We start from the raw sequence: 7,937 nt of genomic DNA, 5'->3' as shown, positions 1-7,937 counted from the left end.
AGAAATCTGTTTTGTTTCACTTGTTTTTTATAACAAAAATAGGAATTTATAACAATTTATGAATTTAAAAATGTTTTTGTAATAACAACAATTTGTTATTTTTACATTTGTTGGACCAAAACCTAAAAACTGTTACCCGATAGTTTGCTATCTCCTCATCTCTCACTCACTCAACCTACCTCTCTCTCTCTCGCTCATCTCTCTCTTTGGCACACGCTGAAGATCCAAACCCAGAAAACCCCAACCTCCAACTCTCTTTCTCTTGCTCATCTCTCTCTTTGGCACACGTTCAAGATCCACCGTGAAGAAGTCCATCGTCCTCACCTTAAGCTTGAGTTGGGACTTGAAGAAGTCATCATCATCCTCACCTCAAGCTTGAGGAGCTCTGCTGCTGTCCCTCCACCGTCCAAGTAAATCTCTCTCTCTCTCTCTCTCTCTCTCTCTCTCTCTCTCTCTCTCTCTCTCATTCATGGTGGAACTGATTTTCTCTACAAGGAAACCTGCTGCTATAAAACCCTAGATATCATTTTTAGGTGAAATTTGGAGGACCATTACAGCACCCTAGGACCTCCACTCGACTGTAGTTTTGAGGTTATTTGAACCCTCGTTTGGGAGAAATTGAAAACCCCTATCTATTCATCTCTGTCTCTGTTTCTCGCCTCTCTCTCTTGCTCTGTATGTATATCTACTGTTTTCTTCTTAATCTCTCTTTTTGAGCATATTGATCAGGTAAACTTAATAGTGCTTTCTGATTCTGAGTTTAATCTTAGAATCTGATCATATTTGTTTCATTGACATCATTATAAATCAGTTTGTCAGTGTTGATTACAAGTTTCTGCCGCATTTAGTTCTTGCTTGGAGCTTTAAAATTAAGCAACTTGGGTTTCATGATTTTCATCTATTACCAGATTTCTGATTTCCAAGATTTATACATCAATTGATAGTAGATCTGTTAACCCTCTACACTCCAACCAAAATTTCAGCTTTATGTGACCACTATTTCGTGATTTATTTGATTTCTTGTATTTTCTGTCAATTCTTTCCATATTGATTCTATTGATTTTGAACGGATCGTGGCCCTTGACTGTGGTTCCAGCATTAGTTTGCTTCTAGATGCAACTCTAGAATTCTGAATAACATCATTGGTTGCTCTTACTTCTGGCTGCATCTGTAATAGGTTAGTCTTTTCTTTCATTTTCCCCCCTCCCTTCTTAACAAGTGTATTTTTGTCCTTCTGTTGGCTAATACAGTACCATGGCACAGGACCTCGGAAGGCAGAAGGGATTGATTTAGTCCAGCTGTTTAACTGATTTGGATCAATATAGAAACTGAATCACTTAATCAAGAGAATAACCCACACTCTCCACTCTTGACCTGCAACACATAATATAGGGGTTTAAGAAAGCTAGAAATAATTGGACCCTATATAATTCTGAATAATATCATTGGTTACATTTCTAGCTTTCTTAAACTCTTTCTAAACAAAATTCTTGAGAAAAACCCATATATCTTTGGGAAGTTGATTTTTGGCGGCATAAGACCATCTGTTGGCAGCTTACGACAGTTCCTTCTGTAATCAAAGACGGTTTTAAGTACCAACTCAAGGTTCTTATGGATTCAGTAGATTGTTTAGTTTCTTCTGGAGGAACAGTAGATAAATCCTTATATGATCATAGCTTACATGTAGTCAAAAATAACAAAAATATAAATTATGCTTGTGATGTTATTAATATGCTAATAGTTATTACTACTACTTATTTTAAAAGTATTGATAAAAAAAATCAATAAAACAGATTCCGATATTAGAGCTATTGGATCTATTGTAGATCTCGACCTAAAAGAGCAAACCAAAGTTCAAATGCAAACTTTGTCCGAACAACTCCTGGTCTTTGTTGATGGGTATGTTTTCCCAAATACTTTCCATCATTTTAATTTATTTTATGGAAACACCATAAACGTTTTCGCCCTACTTTAAACTGTTCATTTGTTAAATCTGATTTTAATCCGTTAAAAGAGATAATGGATTATTGGAAAATACGTTTTATAGATGAGAAAGACCTGGATGAGAAAAATAAGCTCTTATCCATGATGCAAGAACTCTACTCTGAACATGAAACCTTGTTCAGCTTGCATGACTATCAAATCTTTTTCGACGAATCAGTTACTGAAACCATTCAGGTTGAGACGGATGAATCGAAATCAAATTCATCATCTAACTCAGATGATGAACAAGACCAAGACCCAAAAGGAAAAAAGAAAGGTTGGTTCTTCGGATCATCTAAATCAAGATGATCTATTTCGACCACAAATGGAATTAAGATTCGATTTTGATCATAACCTTTCTGACGAAGTCAAAACTACTTCTGAAGGTGAGCCCACCCCAACAACACAGCGAAAAGATGATCTAAATAAACAACATGTCACCTCGGGAGGCACATATTTAGATTTAACTCATATTGCTTATAAAAACTATGAGCAAACAATAGATGACTGGGCTCCATGTCTAGCTCTAGTCATAACAAATTACAAAGCTTCATGGGCTAAAGAAAAGTTCATTGCTTATATAACTGGAACCCTTCAGGGTGATGTCTTACAATTCATCCGAAAATGGGAAGCCTCTGATGAAGGTAAAATTGAACATGCAGCTTTAAAAGGAGAATTATTTACTCCTGAAAATATACTTCATGATTTTACTACAATAATTAAAAGAGAATTTTGTGGAATATCCTCACAAAATGCTTTTATTGAAGATATAAATTATATATTATCAAATTTAAAACTATGTAGTATGGTTGAATTTGATTCTTTTGCTAAAACATATCAAAAGAATTATTATCTCCTCGATTCAAAACAATCCAAGTTTTGGCTCGATCAATTCTTTTATAAATTAGTACCTCCTTGAGATGAAATATGTCCTTCTTCCTATCCTACATATTGTACTGAAATAAGTAGTACAGACACTTTAGGTTAATTTTGTGCATCGCCAACTCATTACTCATTGTCTAGAAGTAAAAGCGACTAAACAAATAAAGAAGAAGCTTACACCTACCATGTGTAACTCTCTTCTTAAAGATAATTGGGAATTTGATTGCAAATCCATTCCTCATAAACAAGTTAAATCTTTTAACAAAAATATGTTTAAAAAATTTAGGTGGACTAGGTATAATAAAAGCATGCCCAAACCTCCTTATAATAAGAAACAACGAGTTGTTAGGAAAAAGAATATTAACAAAAAAGAGACTACTCTAAAAAAGGATGTAAGTATTATATTTGTCAAGAACCAGGACATTACGCAAACTCTTGCCCAAACAAGGGAAAAAGGACACGTAAAATGGTTAAATTTATAGAAGAAAATGATTACGAAGTTTGTTATGAAAATGACATCTCAGATTTTGATGATATTTTATTCTCTATAAATAGTGAAATCGATTCTGACTCAGAAGATGTGTTAATTTTCATGATTAACAAAGAGTCAAGTCAAGCTTTAGCTTCCTTCGAAAAAACTGAAGAAATCGAAGTATTTCAATCTGTACCAGAACAGGAAATGGATACTATTCCTTTATCTGATCTAGTACATGAAGACCTTGTTTTTCATTTAAACATTTTTCAAAAACAAAAGATGCTTAAAAAAGAAGATATCTATAAACTTTCTAAGTTAAACTTCTGGTCAAAAAGGTATATTGATCAGGCTAATGGAAACACCAAGCAACAGATGATGCCAATTTAGAAATTCTTATATTTAATAAAACAAAAATTTTGAGATTATGTAAAAAATATCCTCAAATAAAGTATATACATATAGGGGTTATTCAGATCGAAGTAACAGCTTTATTTCGGCAGGGAATAGCTACTCCTATATTAATGGTTGTTTTGGATAAACGGCTCATTGATGATCCGATTTCTGCTCTAATTGGGGGCATGGAATCAAACCTTGTTACTAGAACAATTTGGTTTAGAATAAAACCAAATTATTTCATATCGATTACAGATCCTAATATTGAGGAATCTGTTGTTCTTACTCAAGGAATAGGTATGAAATCCAATAGTCATAACCTTTCCATCAGCTGGAAATCCTGGCATGAGTTAACAAATGTCACACAAACCTCAATACATCCAATTGATAAAAGAATTGTTGAAGTCTTTGAACCAAAATCATTTGACACAGAGATTCAACCAAGGCTTATTAATTGGACAGATTTAAGATTGCCTAAACAATGGCTTATAAAAGATATAATACCGCCTCGAAGATCCTTTGAATACAACACCATGGATATTCAAGCTTCAGGAGGAAAGCTTTATTTTAATAGAAGAGATAAAAAGTCTCTAACTAGAACTCTATCTGCAAGAAAGGATAAAGATTCTACAAGAAAAGATAAAGATTCAGCAAATCTTGTTGGAAATAAACATGGTAAAATACCACTATATTCAGGGCAATCAAGTAATTCTTCAAATATTAACAATGTTGAAGAAATCAACATATTAATTATGTTTAAACAAGTAATTATATATAATGAAGAACTAATTTTTCTGCTCATCAAGGAAAAAAGCGACATACATATGTCACTGCTTTCTTTGATTTTTTAAAATATAAACCATATAAATTGGATGTCTCAATTGATACAGGAGCAACCACATACTGCTGTAGATGGAATGCTATTCCAATGGAAAAATGGGTAAAATTAGAAAGACCTATTAGCACTGTAGGTGTTTCTGGAAAACCAATGGCCATCATATACAAAGCTAGTAACATTCCTATTATTCTAGAAAAACAAGAGTTTTTAATCCCAAAAATTCTTTGTTTTCCTTTTATGCATGGAGACCTTATTTTAGGAAATAATTTTGTACAAGATTATTTACTTGTTACAAAAAAAACTAATTCTGTTTCTTTAACTCTAAAGAAAACTACTATAGATATTCCCCGAAACTAGGATCATAAATATCGATGTGACACGGGATTTACACCAACTCCTACGACTCATCAACTTTGTCAAATCAATGAACAACATTGGCTCTTTTCAAAATTAAAGAAAAATTTTGATGAAAATCCATTAAAATTATGGGTAAAAAGCCCAAGATTTTGTTCTCTTAAACTTAATAATCCTAATAAAGTCATCAGGATTAATCCTCTTCTTTATGTCAAACAAGATATTGAAGAATTTAATCTTCAATTAAAAGACCTCTTATCTAAAGGACTGATTGAAGAAACAACAAGTCCACACTCAAGTCCAGCTTTTATGGTACGAAACCATGCTGAAATTAAGCGAGGTAAAGTAAGGATGGTAATAAACTATCGTGCTTTAAATCAACATCTAATTTTTTATGGATATTTTATCCCTCGAAAAGATGTTCTCATAGATAAGGTACGAGATGCAAAAATTTACAGCAAATTCGACTGTAAATCTGGATTTTGACAGATAAAGTTAACTGATGAGTCCAAATCATTAACTGCATTCAGTGGACCATATTATAAGCATTACCAATGGACGGTTATGTCATTCGGATTATGTAATGCTCCACAAATTTTTCAACGGTGGATGGATAAATTGTTCAGCCATCTAACATTCTGTGTGGTGTATATAGATGATATTTTGGTCTTCTCTAAAACCATGGAAGAACATAAAAATCATTTATTAATTATTGCTGATATATTTCAAAAACATGGAATAATTCTTAGTCCAAAAAAGATTGAAGTAGAACAAACTTCAATAGAATTTCTTGGATTAATTCTAAATCAGAATGGAATCCAATTACAAGATCACATCCTCCTCAAAATCAAGGATTTTCCTGAACAAATTCAAGATAAAAAACAATTACAAAGTTTTTTAGGAATATTAAATTATGGTAGAAATTTTATCAAAATCTTTTTAAAAAAGAAAAACCACTACAAGAAAAATTGAAAAACAATCAACCTTTTACTTGGACTGATTCAGATATTAATTTAGTTAAATCTATTAAATCTGAAATTACAGATTTATCACCCATATATTTTCCTAAATCAGGAGACTATATGATACTTGAAACAGATGCTTCTAATGAACATTGGGGAGCTGTTTTAAAATGTAAACCGTATAAAAATCCTAAACAAGAGGAAGTCTACGGATACAATTCTGAAAAATTTAAACCCAATGAAGTAAAATATATAATTTATGAAAAAGAATTATTAGCCATAAAAAATGGAATTAAAAGATTTAAAATATATTTAGCCTTTGAAAAATTTTTAATCCGAATAGATAACCAAGCTATTAAAGATTTCTTAAAAGCTTAAAAACGTGAAGAAAATCCATGACGAGTAAATTGGTATAACTACATTTGTCAATTTCCTTTCGAAATTGAGTTTATCAAAAACACTAATAATACTCTTGCTGATTTTCTTAGCAGGGAACAGAGCACCACCTGTCATGGCAAACACGCCACCAGACAAGGGAAAAGACAAAGGCAAACAACCTTGGATCCAGCCAAAAAAGAATAAAAAGGGACAATTACCATTTGTGCCATTCAACTCTGGACGGGGTGTCATAATCAATGACTCATCTCCACAGCACGCATTTACAGGTAGCCAACTTGGATTCTCGTTTGAGTCACAACAAATGACTCATACTCCTGTTTCCCAGATCTAGTATGCCCAAAACCCTTGGTCAGAATACTGGCATGATATTTCTTATGTTGAAGCATTAAAAATATAGAACAAATTGAGCATTCAACGACAAGGAAATACTTCACCAAATACTCTCCGTTTCACTGAAATTCAACCAGTTTCAGATTTCTTTAACCCAAATCTTCCTAGTGATATTTACAAAGAAATCAATGGAGCTTGGAAGGCACATGTTATTGAACAAAAAAAACTGTTTCGTAAACATCTCAGTACACTTTCAACAAAATTGGCAAATCATTTTCAAAAAGATCTTGATTTCCAAAAGCTCATTCTCAAGATTGTTAAACAAACAAATTGGGACGATGATTTTACTTTTGAGAAAATAAACAATTTTATTAAAATCTTTGAATTTTTGGATGAAAACACCTTTTCCCAAAATCGAGAGTTTTATCGGATTAAAAGAATTTGTCTGTATGAAAAATGCAAACAACTCTTCCCTTCCGAACTGTTTTCTCAAATTTTCCATTACTGCGAAAAAAGAGCAGTATGTTAAGTTTAACAATGTTTTAACAAAATATTACAAAAATATGTTTGAAAATCAATTCAAGCATCTCCGCATTATTTTTTATATCCAAGAAAATGACCCTTGAGATATTAACTTTATCGAGTGGGGTTTAGTTAGCAGACTAGTCCTCATTCCTAATAGCCATCTTTTAAAAGAATTTCCTATAATGATCAAAACTATGATCTATCATGCCACAAAAAATTGGCGAATTCCAAATTATATTGTCTTGGACATTTTTGGAACTCTTGGATGGAGACAAAGAGATAAATTCTTTCAACCATATCAGTTTTGGATCCTGAGACGTGCCAACAAAAATGACATTGTCGGACCTCCAAAGATTGAAGATGATCGGGCATTACTGCTTGCATGACAAGTTTGCATCGAATCAATGTATCGAGGATCTCTGATAGAACTACATAAAACTGCAGAACTATGGAGATATGCTACCACTAGAATCACTGATGGCAGAAGAATATTTTGTTCCAATCTGGAGATTGATTATATGTTTACCGATGAACAAATCCAAGAAACAGATAATCTAATTACCAACTGCCTAATTCTAAATTGTTTAGATGTTCCATATGATCTTCTTCTAGAAGCAGAAGAACTCATTGAGGTAGAGTGGATATTCGTTGAAGAACAACAAGGATCCGGATACACGTCCACTGATAGTGACGATAGTATAATTCAGCATAACATTGATAACATGGCAGAACCATAATTCGTATGCTGACATCACAAGAAGCTGCTTTTAGAAAAGAATCTACTTTTTGAAAAAGT

Source organism: Telopea speciosissima, chromosome 2 (assembly GCF_018873765.1).
Source record: "Telopea speciosissima isolate NSW1024214 ecotype Mountain lineage chromosome 2, Tspe_v1, whole genome shotgun sequence".
Lineage (NCBI taxonomy): Eukaryota > Viridiplantae > Streptophyta > Magnoliopsida > Proteales > Proteaceae > Telopea > Telopea speciosissima.
Note: the sequence above shows the minus strand (reverse complement) of the source record.